The 15,059-nt window shown below is 37.7% G+C and overlaps 1 non-coding gene across 1 annotated transcript; it reads left to right on the top strand.

The window, feature by feature from the left end:
• The first annotated feature begins 7,795 nt into the window (after positions 1-7,795).
• On the top strand, positions 7,796-7,902 carry LOC132002314 (U6 spliceosomal RNA). The gene has a single exon (XR_009399814.1). It is a non-coding gene; the product is annotated as a U6 spliceosomal RNA (small nuclear RNA).
• The last annotated feature ends 7,157 nt before the right edge of the window (positions 7,903-15,059 follow it).

Here is a 15,059-nt window from a genome sequence, read left to right as displayed (position 1 = left end):
AATGAGCAGCCCACAGCATCAGCCTGCTGCTATCTCCCCCAAAGAACAGGTGGGTTCTTTGAAGGGATAGACACAATGTACTATTAGCACTGTTCTAGTGCAACATAGAAATTATGCCATGAAAACTTAATTGCCACTTTATTCAGTAATCAGCATTAACATAGTGAATATTTAAAGCTACAACAGACTGTGTGGCAGCCAGGAGTTACACAGTAGCAACTTCTAGAGAGCTAGAAAATTAAGACCTATATAGATTGAGACTGGCTGAGTTATTCAGGCCCTTTTTTGTGTGAAAAGTCCCCTACTAGCAGGTTTAACCAATTCTAAGGCATGTAGAGATTACCAACCCATTTGACTTCCCCTCCCCAAGGTTCCTCATCTACAGAGCAATTGAATCAAACTCAATCAATCCAGTTTCATCAATATTTAGTAAGTATGATATAGCTAGCACTGAGGTAAATAAAACTTAGGTCATGTCCTCATGAACTCTGTGATACATTTTGGGGGACAAAGAGGTCTAATGATGATCATAATCAGGGCATCATATAAACAGGAAAGAGAATAGGCTTGGTTTGATTCCTAAATCCAAACTCATTGGCAATTTGGCCTTGGGCAAGTAACTTTTCCTCTGAGCTTTATTTTCCTAATCTTTAAAATAGGTATTAGATTATAGACCTAGCAATGGTAATAAGGAGTATTAGATATAATCATATGACCTTTCACAGTATATGCCACAGACTAGGTATTTTTTAACTGAAAGCCACAGTATAAGATATAACAAACCAAAAAATGTCCTAAGAAAACCACAAATAAAATACCAAGAAAGTTTAGAAGATATAGAAATCATATTGCTTTGGGAAGGCAAGAAAGACTTAATAGAGGAGGTTATAGCTGATATGTGCTTGGAAAAACAGGCAGACATTATAGGTGATAGATCATGAAAAACTTAGTATGTATTTTAAAAGTAGGACTTGAATGAGTGAATTAAAGCATGAAGGTGAGGAGTTTTTTTTGAGGCAGAGGAAACTAAAATGGCATGAAGGTATAAAATGTGAAGTTTGTTATGGAATAGCAGAAAAAATCATGTGTCTGGAAAATAATTTCAGAGGAATGCAGGAAGCCAGAAAAGGCAGATTAGGCACATACAGTAAATGAATGACATCCTGAATTACTGATTTAATTAATAGTATAGGCAGAGAAGGAGCCATTGGAAATCAGAGCCAAGAAGAAGCATATTTGGAAGTGGTAGTGGTGTGGAAAAGAGACTTCATAGGGAGGAAACAGGACACAGAAATGTTGGTAGGGAGCTGTTCCACCAATTCAAGTGCAGGATAATAAGACCTGAATTAGGGTGCTAAGAGTGAAGATAGAGAAATATGTGAGACATGGTAGAACAGAATTGGGAAGGAGTTGGATGTGGAGAGCAAGATATGCCCTATGTGAAAGTATGATGTACTATGGCTATCTGAATGGTGAGCAGGAGAAAAGGGCAGACAACCCAATTGTCAGGAAGCCTGTAACAGATTGTCATAAGGGCACCGGGGACCAAGTCAGAAAGTGAGCTCTTCTGATCTTTAGAATGTAGCATCCATGAGGTGTGCATATATTTTGAATACACTTCTATTGCAAGTGCCTGCTCATTTGCATATTTGTATATATGTATGTAAATATGCAGATGTGTACATTTATTTTACTAAAACAAGGGTAGTGCAAAAGGTTTGGAAATAGCTATCAGTGGTTTTCCAACTGTGAGGCTCTGTAGTTATTTCAAAGTACTAAGAATGAATTTTTCTGAGAGTAAATGTTGTTGGGAGAAAAATGGAGATGTGGAAAATACCTGGTATGCAAATGGACAAATGGAGACAAATGGAGGATGCATGTTATTACTAACAAGGGGTGGGAGAAATCCAGAAAGAGGAACTGAGAGCACTGAAGCCAAGAAATATCCTGTTTTAATTTTACTCAGAACTCCTGAGTGGCAAGGAAAAGACTCATCTGCTGGGACATAATGTTTCATTTGGGGTCTCTTTTAATAAAGCTGCCCTTTGGCTGAAGTGTTGCCAGACTTTCCCACGGTGTAATGTTACCAAAGGCCGGTAAGGAAGCTCTTTAGTGGGTGTCATTTCATAGAGCACCCCATGCTTTTCTTTTCTCCTCCCGCCACCCAGAAGCTGTTGGATGGACACATTTTTAGAACATTTAAAAATAAATTACAGTTACTGGTGAAACACATAAGCCAGAGAAATACTGGGCAAGAGTGTGCCTCAAGCTACACAGCCCAAGGCTGGCAGGTATAAAAATAACGTATGTCTTCCATTTGGCTAAGTGAGGCTTTAGCAACTGGTAATTTTTGTATGTCATAGTCACTGTTAATTGTTGAATTAGAACATCTGTCAAAAGTAGGGATATTTTCCTTAGAACACAGAGCAGAGGAAATTAGCTCTTCTCTAAGGCAGTACAAGGAACAGTATAACTGTGCCCACTGCCAAAAACAAAGATTCCCTCTCTCTGACCATTGTTTACAAACAGGAGGCCTCTTGAGTGGCTTCTGACTACTCTCATTAGACACCAGGTGGGGCTTTTGCAAATTCTTTGGATATACCAGGCAATGCCAACTTACATATATCCAAAAAAGGTCAAAACCTGGACAGTGTATGATTTAACAAGGTGCATATGATTTAACCAAGAATGTAGAAACTGTTCCAGTTCACAGACCAATATTTATGATGAACATGAATGCAAAATTTCTCACCAAAATACTAGCCAATAGGATCCAACAGTACATTAAAAGGATTATTCACCAGAACCAAATGGGATTTATTCCTGCAGGGGTAGTTCAACATTCGCAAATCAATAAATGTGGTACACTACACAAATAAAAGAAAAGACAAGAACCATATGGTCTTCTCAATAGATACAAAGATGCATTTGACAAAGTATAGTATCCTTTCCTAATTAAAATGACTCACAATGTAGGGATAGAGGGAACATAGCTCAATATCATAAAAGCCATATAAGAAAAGCCCACAGCAAATATAATTCTCAATGGGAAAAAACTGAGAGCCCTCCCCTAAGATCAGGAACATGGGGGGGATATTCACTATCACCATTGCTATTCAATGTAGTACTAAAAGTCCTAGTCGCAGCAATCAGACAACAAAAAGAAATAAAGGCACCCAAATCAGCAAAGAAGTCAAACTCTCACTCTTCACAGATGACATGATACCCAAAAGACTCTACCCCAAAATTTCTAGAACTCATATAGGAATTCAGCAAAGTGGTAGGATAAAAAATCAATGCATGGAAAAAATTTGCATTTCTATACACTAACAATGAGAGAGAAGAAAGAGAAATTAAGGAGTCAATCCCATTTACAACTGCACCTAAAACCAATAGACACCTAGGAATAAACCTAACCAAAGAGGGAAAGGATCTGTACTCTGAAAATATAGAATGCTCATGAAAGAAATTGAGGAAGACACACAAAAAAAGGAAAAATGTTCCATGGTCATGGATGAAAAGAACAAATACTGTTAAAATATCTATGCTACTTAGAGCAATCTATAGATTCAAAGCAATCTCTATCAAAATACCATCACCTTTTTTCTCAATCTGGAACAAATAATCCTAAAATTTGCATGGAACCAGAAAAGACCCCAAATAGACAAAGGAATGTTGAAAAAGAAAACCAAGCCTGGTGGCATCACAATTCTGGACATCAAGTTTGATAACAAAGCTATACACATCAAGACAGTACAGTACTGGCACAAAAACAGACACACAGATCAATGGAACAGAATAAAGAATCCAGATATGGGCCCTCAATTCTATGGTCAGCTAATCTTTGACAAAGCAGGAAAGAACATCCAATGGAAAGAAGACAGTCTCTTCAACAAATGGTGTTGGGTAAATTGGACAGCCACATGCAGAAGAATGAAACTGGACCATTCCTTACAACATATATAAAAATAGACCCAAAATGGATGAAGGACCTAAATGTGAGACAGAAATCCATCAAAACCCTAGAGGAGAATACAAGCATCTGCTGTGACCTTGGCCACAGCAAATTCTTACTAGACACATCTCCAAAGGCAAGGGAAACAAAGACAAAAATAAACTGTTGGGACTTCATCTAGATAAAAAGTTTTTATACAGCAAAGGAAATGGTCAACAAAATAAAAAGACAACCAACAGAATGGGAGAAGATATTTGAAAATGATATATCAGACAAAAAACTAGTATCCAAAATCTAAAAAAAAAAACAAAAACTTATAAAACTCAAAATGCAAAGGACTAATAATCCAGTCAAGAAGGGCCAAATGTATCCCAATCTTCATAGCAGCAATGTCCACAATAGCCAAACTGTGGAAGGAGCCAAGATGCCCTTTAACAGCCAAATGGATTAAGAAGATGATGTTCATATATACAATGGAATATTACTCACCCATCAGAAAGGATGAATACCTAACTTTTGCATCAACATGGATGGGACTGGAGGAGATTATGCTGAGTGAAATAAGTCAAATGATAATTGAAAAAGTCAATTATCATATGGTTTCACTTACTTATGGAACATAAGGAATAACATAGAGGATATTAGGAGAAGGAAAGGAAAAGTGAAGGGGGGGGGATCAGAGGGGGAGACAAACTATGAAAGGCTTTGGACTCTGAGAAACAAATTGAGGGTTTTAGAGGAGAGGGGGGACAGGAGCTGGGGTGACTCTGGTGGTGGGTATTAAGGAGGGCACGTATTGCATGGAGCACTGGGTGTTTTACATAAACAATGAATCTTGAAACAGTACATCAAAAACTAATGATATGTTGTATGATGACTAATATAACACAGTAAAAGAAAGAAAAAATAATTATAAACACTGAATTAAAAAAAAGAAAAGAAAAAAAATGAGCAGAAGACATGAGCAGATATTTCTCCAAAGAAGAAATATAGATGTCCAGGAGACACATGAAAAAATGTTCAACATCACTCAGCATCAGGAAAATACAAATCAAAACCACAATGAGTTACTACCTCACACCAGTCAGAATGGCTAAAATTAACGACTCAGGAAACAACAGATGTTGGCAAGGACATGAAGAACGGGGAACCCTCTTACATTGTTAGTGGGAATGCAACCTGGTGCACTGGAATACAGTATGGAGGTTCCTCAAAAAGTTAAAAATAGAACTACACTATAACCCAACAATTGCTCTACCCAGTATTTACCCCAAAGATACAAACATAGTGATCTGAAAGGGCACCTGAACTCCAATATTTATAGCAGCAATGTCCACAATAGCCAAACTATGGAAAGGGCCAAGATGTCCATCAACAGATGAAAGGATAACAAAGATGTGGTATATACATACAATGGAATACTACTCAGCCATCAAAAAATTGAAATCTTGGGATTCGCATTAATGTGCATGGAACTGGACAGTATTATGCCAAGTGAAATAAGTCAATCAGAGAAAGACAATGATCATATGATCTCATTTATAAGTGGAATTTAAGAAAGAAAACAGAGGATCATAGGGAAAGAGAGGAAAAAATAAAAAAAGATGAAATCAGAGAAGAAGACAAACCATAAGAAACTCTTAATCATGGAAACAAACTGAAGGGAAGCGGTCTGGAAGAATGGGGTACTTGGGTGATGGACATTAAGAAGGGCATGTGATGCACTGAGCACTGGGTATTACATAAGACTGTTGAATCACTGACCTCCACCTCTGAAATTAAGTTAGTTAATTCAATTTAAGTTAAAAAAATTTTTAAATAAAATAGGAAAAACAAAAAACTGTTCCAGTTTAGCCTTGCCCCAGCTTAACTCCATTGAATTGTGTGTGGCTATAAGCACAATTCACACCTTTTCAGGACTCCAGTTTTCCCATCTCTCAAATTAAGACTGAACTAAGCCAATGGTTTCCAAACTGTAAGACCTTTAAAACACCAGAGCTTTGTGAGATTAAGAGTCACTTATGGTTTGTGTTTACAAAAAATAAAAAATTAAAAAAAAAAAAAAACACCACAGCTTTTTCTCAACTGTCTTAGGAGTCATCTCTGAGGTAGTTGGTTGAACAAGAGCTAGTCCCTCACCTCTACTTCAATAAGCTCAGTTCATCTTTTATCTATTTTATATATTATTAGATATAGAAAGGTTCAATTAGAAAGGTGAGTGATTTGACAGCTAAAACATTTAGAAGATCCCAAAGGTCCCTGCAGAGGTCTGCTATGACATAGCAAAGAGGACCATGAAAAGGCTGGACCACTTGTCCTGTCTCATACATGATTAGACAAGAAGGAGGGCTTATCCAGCCATAGCAACCTAGTTACAACCCTCAAACACAACTCTGCCAGTTCCCTCACCCTTTAATTCCCCTTTCCTCACTGCTATTAATTCCTTCCCCGCTCCTCTGACCCTCTTCTGTTGTCCTTTCCATTCTATGTCCCATAAGGTTGCACACGCAGGACAAAGGCCTCTGTGCCACCCCATCCCATCTCTTTCATATCTAAAGACTTGAACCACTCATTCCCACATACATCATTTGCCTCCAGGCTGCCTTATGTTATTATCTCTAAGTCTTGTTTCTCTACCAAGAATATAAATTTCTTGGAGAGAGTAAACTGTATTCATTTTTGCATCCCAAGAGAGCACTGCACAGTGTTTGGTATATCATAGGATTTGGGTATTTGAGTGACTAATTTGACTGAGTAATCAGACTTCAGAGAGTAGAAACAAAATTATATCTCTGGGATCTTATAAAGTCCAGGACCAAATCAAACTCTTTCAGTACATACATACCCAAATTATCCACCTCCCCCCCATCCCTCTATCCATCTATCCAGGAAAAAATTATGGATCTTGGATTCACTATGGGCTTTTACTTTTTTCTTCTTTATTACCATATTTAATCAGTAACCAGAATTTGTCAATGTGAGACTTTTCGCTAAGCCACGTTCAGAGAATCTATTCTGTATTTTCCATTCCAACTACCATTACTCCAGTTCAGGCCTTGTAATCAGGCTAGAATTACTGTTTAGCCTCCTAAGTTAACTTTCCTTTTCCAGTTTTGTTCCCTTCAAATCTATCCTTCATTGCTACCTCCAGACCAATCCCTTTAAAATACAAATATGACCATGTCATCCCTCTGCTGAAAGCAGTTCATTTGTTCTCCATAAATATAGATCAAACAAATTAGTAGGGCATGGGATGCCCTAGATAACCTGGCTTTTGTGTAATTCTCCAGCCTCAATGTTTGACACTGAATCAAGTCCTATATCTAGTAATACTAAACTGCTTTTACTTCCCAGTACCAACTGTTGGCTACTGTTGGATGTCTTTCTCCTTTTGCTCATTCTGTTGCCTCTGTGTGGTATACCCTGGACTCCTCTATCCCATTTCACTTGCACAACTCCTTCACATTCTTTAAGAGGCAACACTGGCCTCTCTTTTTCCAAGAAGGATTTTCTTAATCTCAAAATTTAATGAACTGGATGGTCTTTCAGCTACCATTATATTCTGAACATAGATCTAACTAAATGTTTGTCTAAACAAAATAAATACAAATGGAAGTCAAAGTATAAAATATATAAGTAAATAGACAGCACATATATAACTATATATGTGAAATATATAAATACAAATATAAGGCATGGTTAAGTGTCTTATATTTCTATAGTGCTTTACAGAGTATATTCATATTCATCATCTACTTTAAGCTTTATTTTGTGAGGAGATTAAAACAGGCATCATTTGTTTCACTTGCAGAATGACAAGAGATCAAATGAATGTCTGGAGTGCTCACCTGGGCTGCACATACACTAAAACTGGAGTAATACCTAAAAGATTAGCATGGTCCCCGCACAAGGATGACAAACAAATTTGTGAAGCATTCCATATTTTTGCTACCCCACAACCAGCAATTGCACTATGTGTGCTTACTCCAAAGATACAAATATAACGATCCTGCACCCCAAAGTTTATAGCAACAATGTCTATAATACCCAAACTATAGAAAGAACCAAGATGTCCTTTAACAAATGAATGAATAAAGAAGTGGTATATGTATACAATGGAAAATTACTCAGCCATCAGAAAGGATGAATACTTACAATTTACACCAGTGTGGGTGGAACTGGAGGGTATTATGTTAAGTGAAATAAGTCATTGAGATAAAGACAATTATCCTATGGTTTCACTCATATGTGGAATATAAGAAACAGTGCAAACGATCATAAGGGAAGGGAGGGAAAACTGGCATGATTCCCTGCCCTCCTTCTTTTTAATTTTTTTTCACAGTTATCTTTGGATCATGCCCAGAAATGAAGGATTGAGAGGGTGTGTTTGTAGCATATGGTTTTGCAATAGGGGTAGGGATGTGTGTGTGTGTGTGTTTGTGCATGTGTGTGTTCCTGAAAAATAATGTGAATCAAATGCTGTTAAATCAAATCCCATTTTAAACGCTTGAAAGAAGCTTTATGTTCAAAGAATTCCCCTAGGAAATTATTTTATGAAGGAAAAATTCACTCCCTCCTCCCCAATTTGTCAGCATATTTGGTTTTTAAGATAAATTTCTTAATTGGTACATTCTAAATACATGTTAAAAAATATCTATGGATTCCCTATCATTTACCAAACATCTGTTGGTGCTGAGGATATAATACCTCAAGGAGCTTACAGTCTACTGGATGAGAGGTAGTGAACCATAATTACACAAATAACCAATCATTATTTACAAGTTAGTGTTATATGTGCTACAAGAGATGTACCAGGCACTCAGGCAGGGTGACAGGGGTAACAGGTGACAGCCTGGTGGGGGTAACAGATGAGGCAAGGAGCCATGATGCAGAGGGAGGTGGTAGAGTAGAGAATAGTAAGATTTGAGCCTAGAAATGTAATTAGGAATCAGATCTTAGCTTGGGATACAACTATAATGAAATGGAATTGAGTCAAACCTTCCCACATGAGAGGAGGTAGTCCTTGATACTTAACTATGTCTCTAGCTTTCCCCTTCTCCATTTACTGTGCCTAACTAATGCAATTCTGGGAAAAGGAATAATGTAAGTCCTACTCTTGCAGATAGTTCTATTACCTAAGTCTTTAGCCAAGACCAGCATTCTTTGAAAGTGGCTCAACAGTTGCTATTAATCTCCTCCAATATTTAGATTGAAATCCATTCTTTGGAATTCATGTCAAAAAACCCGATCCAAATTATTCAGGTAATTTCTTAAAGGTCCAGCTATTTTAAGGGCAACTTTCTAGATCCTATGTTCGGATTCAGTGGTCACATTTTTCAGGAACTAAATATCAAGACTTGTAAACTGACCACAAGTATTTTATTTATATGAGGTTATTCATTTTTATCAGGTAAGGGGAGAGTAAAATTAGCCTTTGTTGAATGGCTACTAAGGTAGATACTTTCCATGGTCCACCTAACATCTCCTTTGCTCCCATCCTATTTCTTTTTACTTGACTGATAAAATGCTATTGTTTTAGGGAATTTGGCAAAGATCTTTTTATCTCATATAGGCTAGGCCCCTCCTTGCTCTAGCCCAGGTGACAAATCATGGTAATTTTGTTACCCTTGGACACTGATTAGCCTAAAGGGGAAGATGTGACCCAGTTCTGGCAATGACCTATAAATGGGTACTTTGGTAGCAAAGGATTCTATTTCTGAATACAAAGACTAAGTCTCCTGAAGAGCAGACTTTTAAATTCTTTTTTTTCTTCTTTCTTCTTAAAATTGAAGTCAGAATGTACAGAAGTCATCTTGTGATCATGAGGTAACAGCTTCAGAGGATGAAAGGTAATAGTTAAGTCTGGTACAAAGAAATGAGGGTCTGAGTTTATGCCACCATTACTGAGGAACTCATCCAATGTCAGCAATTATATTTCTTTAGTATTTTTTAATCAGAAAAAAAATAGAACACTATTTGTTTAAATCACTGTATATGTGTGTTTGTGTTTGTCTTCTGTTACTTGCTGCTGAAAACATTCTTATATGATAATTTTACTTACAGGTATTTTTCATGTTGTTAGATCCTTTGAGCATTGAATCCTCACAATACCCATAGTATAAAGCCGAAGTTTTTAATTATATAGTTAAAAAATCAGATTTATCAAGAATCACTAAATTGGGGGTGCCTGGGTTGCTCAGTGGGTTAAAGTCTCTGCCTTCGACTCAAGTCATGATTCCAGGGTCTTAGGATCGAGCCCTGCATCAGGCTCTCTGTTCAAGAGGGAACCCGCCTCCCCTTCTCTCTCTGCCTGCCTCTCTGCCGACTTGTGATCTTTGTCTGTCAAATATATAATTAAGATCTTTAAAACGAACAAAAGAATCGTTAAATTATATGAAAGAAGAATTACACTGGGTGTACCTGGGTGGCTCAATGGGTTAAGGCCTCTGCCTTCAGCTCAGGTCATGATCCCAGGGTCCTGGGATCGAGCTCCACATTGGGCTCTCTGCTCAGCAGGGAGCCTGTTTCCCTTCCTCTCTCTCTCTCTGCCTGCCTCTCTGCCTACTTGTGATCTCTGTCTGTCAAATAAATAAATAAAATCTTAAAAAAAAAAGAATTACACTGAAATAAAAACTGATTGCATTAATATGATAGGGTAAGGTCTTGCTTCAGAGAAAAAAATAAATTAATAAAAAGAAACCACACTATGATAAAACAATGCACTACCTTGGGTCAGGTGGGCCTATATGACCACATGCAGATGAAAAAAGACTCCAAGGTGATCAATGTATTCCATAATTACTATTCTCCAGTTTCTGAGCTGGAAACTTCATAACCCGTGATTCTTTCTTCTTTAAGATTATTTATTTATTTATGTATTTGAGAGAGAGAGAGGTACAATGGGGGAAGATCAGAGGGAGAAACAGACTCCCTACTGAGCAGGGAGTCCAATGTGGGGCTTGATCCCAAAACCCTGGGATCATGAACTGAGCTGAATGCAGACACATAACAGACTGAGCCACCCAAGCACCCCATAGCATGCGATTCTTATAACAACCCTCCGAGTAGGTAGAAAAACTATGTCCATTTTTCTGGTGAGGAAACCAAGGCTTAGTGATCCAAAAATAACTCCCCAAGGTCACAAAAATTGTTACTGGTGGTATTTAAAACATTAGCTTGAATCCAGAGTGCATGCTCTCATCCTCTGTGCACCAAAACTTCTATGTACACAATCTCCCTCCTTCCTAGTAGCCTTAGTCAAACAATCTGAGATACGTAGTTATTTCCTCAGAATACATCTTGGCATTCGTCAATGTTAATGGTAGCAGGAAACATGATAAACTGCATAGGTAGTACATGATACAGTAAAGAAATGTCACCTTTACAACCAATAAATGTCAGTTTGAGTCCTGATGTCACTTATTACCTGTGTGACAGTGAGGTAGTTATTTATGTTGTGTTTCCCCATCTCTATATACGGGGTAACAATGCTACAATGCAGAACTGTTTGGGGAATATAAAAAGATAATTTAATTAAATCAGTCTCTCTATCCATATTCTCTGCATATGTTATAGCAACTGCATTCTTTCAGTGGTACCAAAATGTTGAAATTCATTCTTAAATACCGAAGAATCAGGAAACATTTACAAGCCTGTAATTGGTTTATATTTTTCCCTGATGGTAGTTCTGTATCCTATATTCTTTTCAGTTTTTGCTGCTTATTCCCCAGAGGATCATTAGAGATTATCTATTTTGAACATATATTGGGGAAGGAAGACCAAAGGAAGCAAATAAAAATGGTAGCGGTGAAGGAAGTGTGTGCAATAAGGTTAGGCTACCCCACAGGTTAGACATAGCTTCTTGTATTATAGACTGGCCCTAGTTGAATACATAAAAGAAGGCCATACACAGGTGCCTTGATGGCATAAAGCTATGGTTTTTAAATATCTGGTGAGCTGACTCTATAAGAATCACCTGCAAACTTGATAAAAATACAGGTTCAAAATGCTCCACTGAATATTTTCATTTAGTAGTTTCAAATCTAGATATTAATTTCTAAAAAGAATTTTATATAAATTGGTATCCAGACATATTTTGGAAACATTGGCTTAAATTATAACGTGCCTTTTATCTTGCCCCCCCATCCTTGTTTTGATGGGTTCATAATGTATAAATATCTGTGTATAAAACTGTCTCCTCTTTCCTCACTTTCTTCATAAACATGCCAGAAAGGGTTATATAAGGAGAGCAAATAGCATCACATGAATGAAAGCACTTATAAAATATCAGGGGATCAATAAGACAAATGCCAAATAGGCCAGTGAATTTAGTAATTACCCCATGTTCCCAATAAATAAATGACCCCTGGACACAGTATCTAGCTAAAAGAACTACACATTTCTTGCCTTCTCAAGGCCCTTGGGAGTAATTGTATAACCTTTTCACTAGCAGACAGCTGTGTTTATTTCTCATTAGGGTTTTCTCCATGAAAACATTATCAGAAACAGAATCACTGCTATGCACACACACAAAAATTGACCTTGACAACCAGAAGGCACATGAGCTGTGATGGAAACTACAAAGAACCCATTTCAGCAAAATCCATCAAGACTCCCAAATCTTTGACCTCTTCCTTTTATATTGGTTCAACTGAAGCCAAATTCCACTTGGCTACAGTACCTTTTGTGAAAATGAATTATTACAGGGAATCTCAATAGGTACAACATAAAACAAAAGCATAGCTACTGTGAAGCAACAGGGAAGGCACAAAACCTGCCTCTTCTCCTCAAGACATCTCCATAGATATTCAGCTTTAACAATTATTCCCATCTTTTCACAGTATGAAAACTACTGTGGTAAGCCTATTGCCCCAACCTGTATCATTTTGTTCAATCCAAAATAGATCACATGCCTGAAGACACTGTCACCAACATCAATAATTTTTCTACTCTTAGGACAGTCTTAAGCAAGGATCCATCCACACTTCCTATTTTTCTATTTCCCTTCTCATGCCCCCAAACCTTAGTTAGTTACATTGGAGGGGTATTAATTTATCCCATTAAAAATGTATAATTCCCTGGGTGCCTGGGTGGCTCAGTGGGTTAAAGCCTCTGCCTTCGGCTCAGGTCATAATCTCAGGGTCCTGGGATCGAGTCCCACATCGAGCAGGGAGCCTGCTTCCTCCTCTCTCTCTCTGCCTGCCTCTCTGCCTACTTGTGACCTCTCTCTGTCAAATAAATAAATAAAATCTTAAAAAATAAAATAATAAAATAAAAAATAAAATAAAAATGTGTACACAGTGGAATACTATGCAGCCATCAAAAGAAATGAAATCTTGCCATTTGTGATGACGTGGATGGAACTAGAGGGTATCATGCTTAGCAAAATAAGTCAATCAGAGAAAGACAACTATCATATGATCTCCCTGATATGAGTAAGTAGAGATGCAACATGGGGGCTTAAGGGGGTAGGAGAAGAATAAATGAAACAAGATGGGATTGGGAGGGAGAAAAACCATAAGTGACTCTTAATCTCACAAAACAAACTGAGGGTTGTTGGGAGGAGGGGGTTTGGGAGAAGGGGGTGGGATTATGGACATTGGGGAGGGTATGTGCTTTGGTGAGTGCTGTGAAGTGTGTAAACCTGGCGATTCACAGACCTGTACCCCTGGAGATAAAAATATATTATATGTTTATAAAAAATAAAAATTTTTTTAAAAAAAGTATAATTCCCTATACCACTGGGTTCTTAAAACAATTTGACAATTTCCTTTCTGAGCTTGGGTACCTTTTCCCTGTCCTTTTAATGATGAATCTAATTTTTGCCACACTACCAAGGCTGCACATCAACCAGTTCCTAAATCAATGACTCTCAAAATGTTGCCTCCAGATCAGCAACATCAGCACTATATATTGAATTCTCTGGCTCCATCCTAGACCTATTGAGTAAGGAGCTCTGAGGGAGGGACCCAGCATTCTGTGGTGATTTGGGTGCACACTGTAGTTTAGGAACCACTGCTCTGAATCACTCTCAACACATCTATCATATCTCACTAAGAAAGCAGATGCTCTTTCAGCACTGTAAGCAGAACTTGTCACTGTGCTTATCACCACAGATTCCAATTTGCCATTTCCATGTTGGTCTTTCTCCCTGGGCTGCTAGATCTTGGGGATAGGGACAATATCTTATTTATCTTTATCCTCATTTTCCCAGGTCCTAGCACAGTGCTTAGCACATACTAGTTTCTCAGAAGATATGTTCAAATAAATTAAATAGCTTTGTGGCCATTAAAAGTCACCATCCTCTCAGGTCTCAGTTTCTTCTTCTATGACATGGAGGTCAATCAATAACTGACATTTTCCTTTTATAGGATTTTAGCAACAACCAAAGCTAGTAAGATGGATATTTAAAAACTTCTAATAGACTAAATTTTCCATTTAAACAGAGATATCACACCATATTTTATATGTACATATGTATAAACATGTGTGTATATGTGAGCATGCGTATATACATATCACCGTTTCTTTAAAACTGAAAGGGCAACTGAACAAAATTTAGCCATGTAAAGCAGACCTCTCTCTCTCTCTCTCTGTTCCTATAATCCTATTTTCTCTCTACTTGATAATTCAGGAGAGTATATAGATGCAAATTACTAGAGGTTTCACACACACACCACACACACACACACACACACACACACACACAAACATTATAGGTTTTGTAGCTTTGAGTAGACCAAGATGTTGCAATTATCTGGGTGAGCTTTAAGTGTAATATTTTGCCTTCAAATTGAACCACCATATTAATGTTTGATGAAAAGAATGCTGCAAACTAGTCTCTCTTTGAAACACTCAGAAAACACACCATAAGGCTTTAAGTCCTGATTTGGGGCTGAATGTAAGGAGAGGAGGTGATCCCGAGTAGGAAAAGAAACTGAAATTTACTATTGGATTGCAAAGAGAGGGGACCCTCACAACATGACCTTCTGTTGCCTCCAGAGCAACCAAATCAAAGCTGTTGGCAGGGCAGTTCCTCACACAACTTCTCTCTCCAAATCGTTCTGCTGTTGTTGGCACCTCTGATGAAATGAGAGGATGTGCT

Source organism: Mustela nigripes, chromosome 14 (genome assembly GCF_022355385.1).
Source record: "Mustela nigripes isolate SB6536 chromosome 14, MUSNIG.SB6536, whole genome shotgun sequence".
NCBI lineage: Eukaryota > Metazoa > Chordata > Mammalia > Carnivora > Mustelidae > Mustela > Mustela nigripes.
The sequence above is the reverse complement of the archived record's forward strand: the minus strand, read 5'-3'. Positions and strand labels throughout refer to the sequence as shown.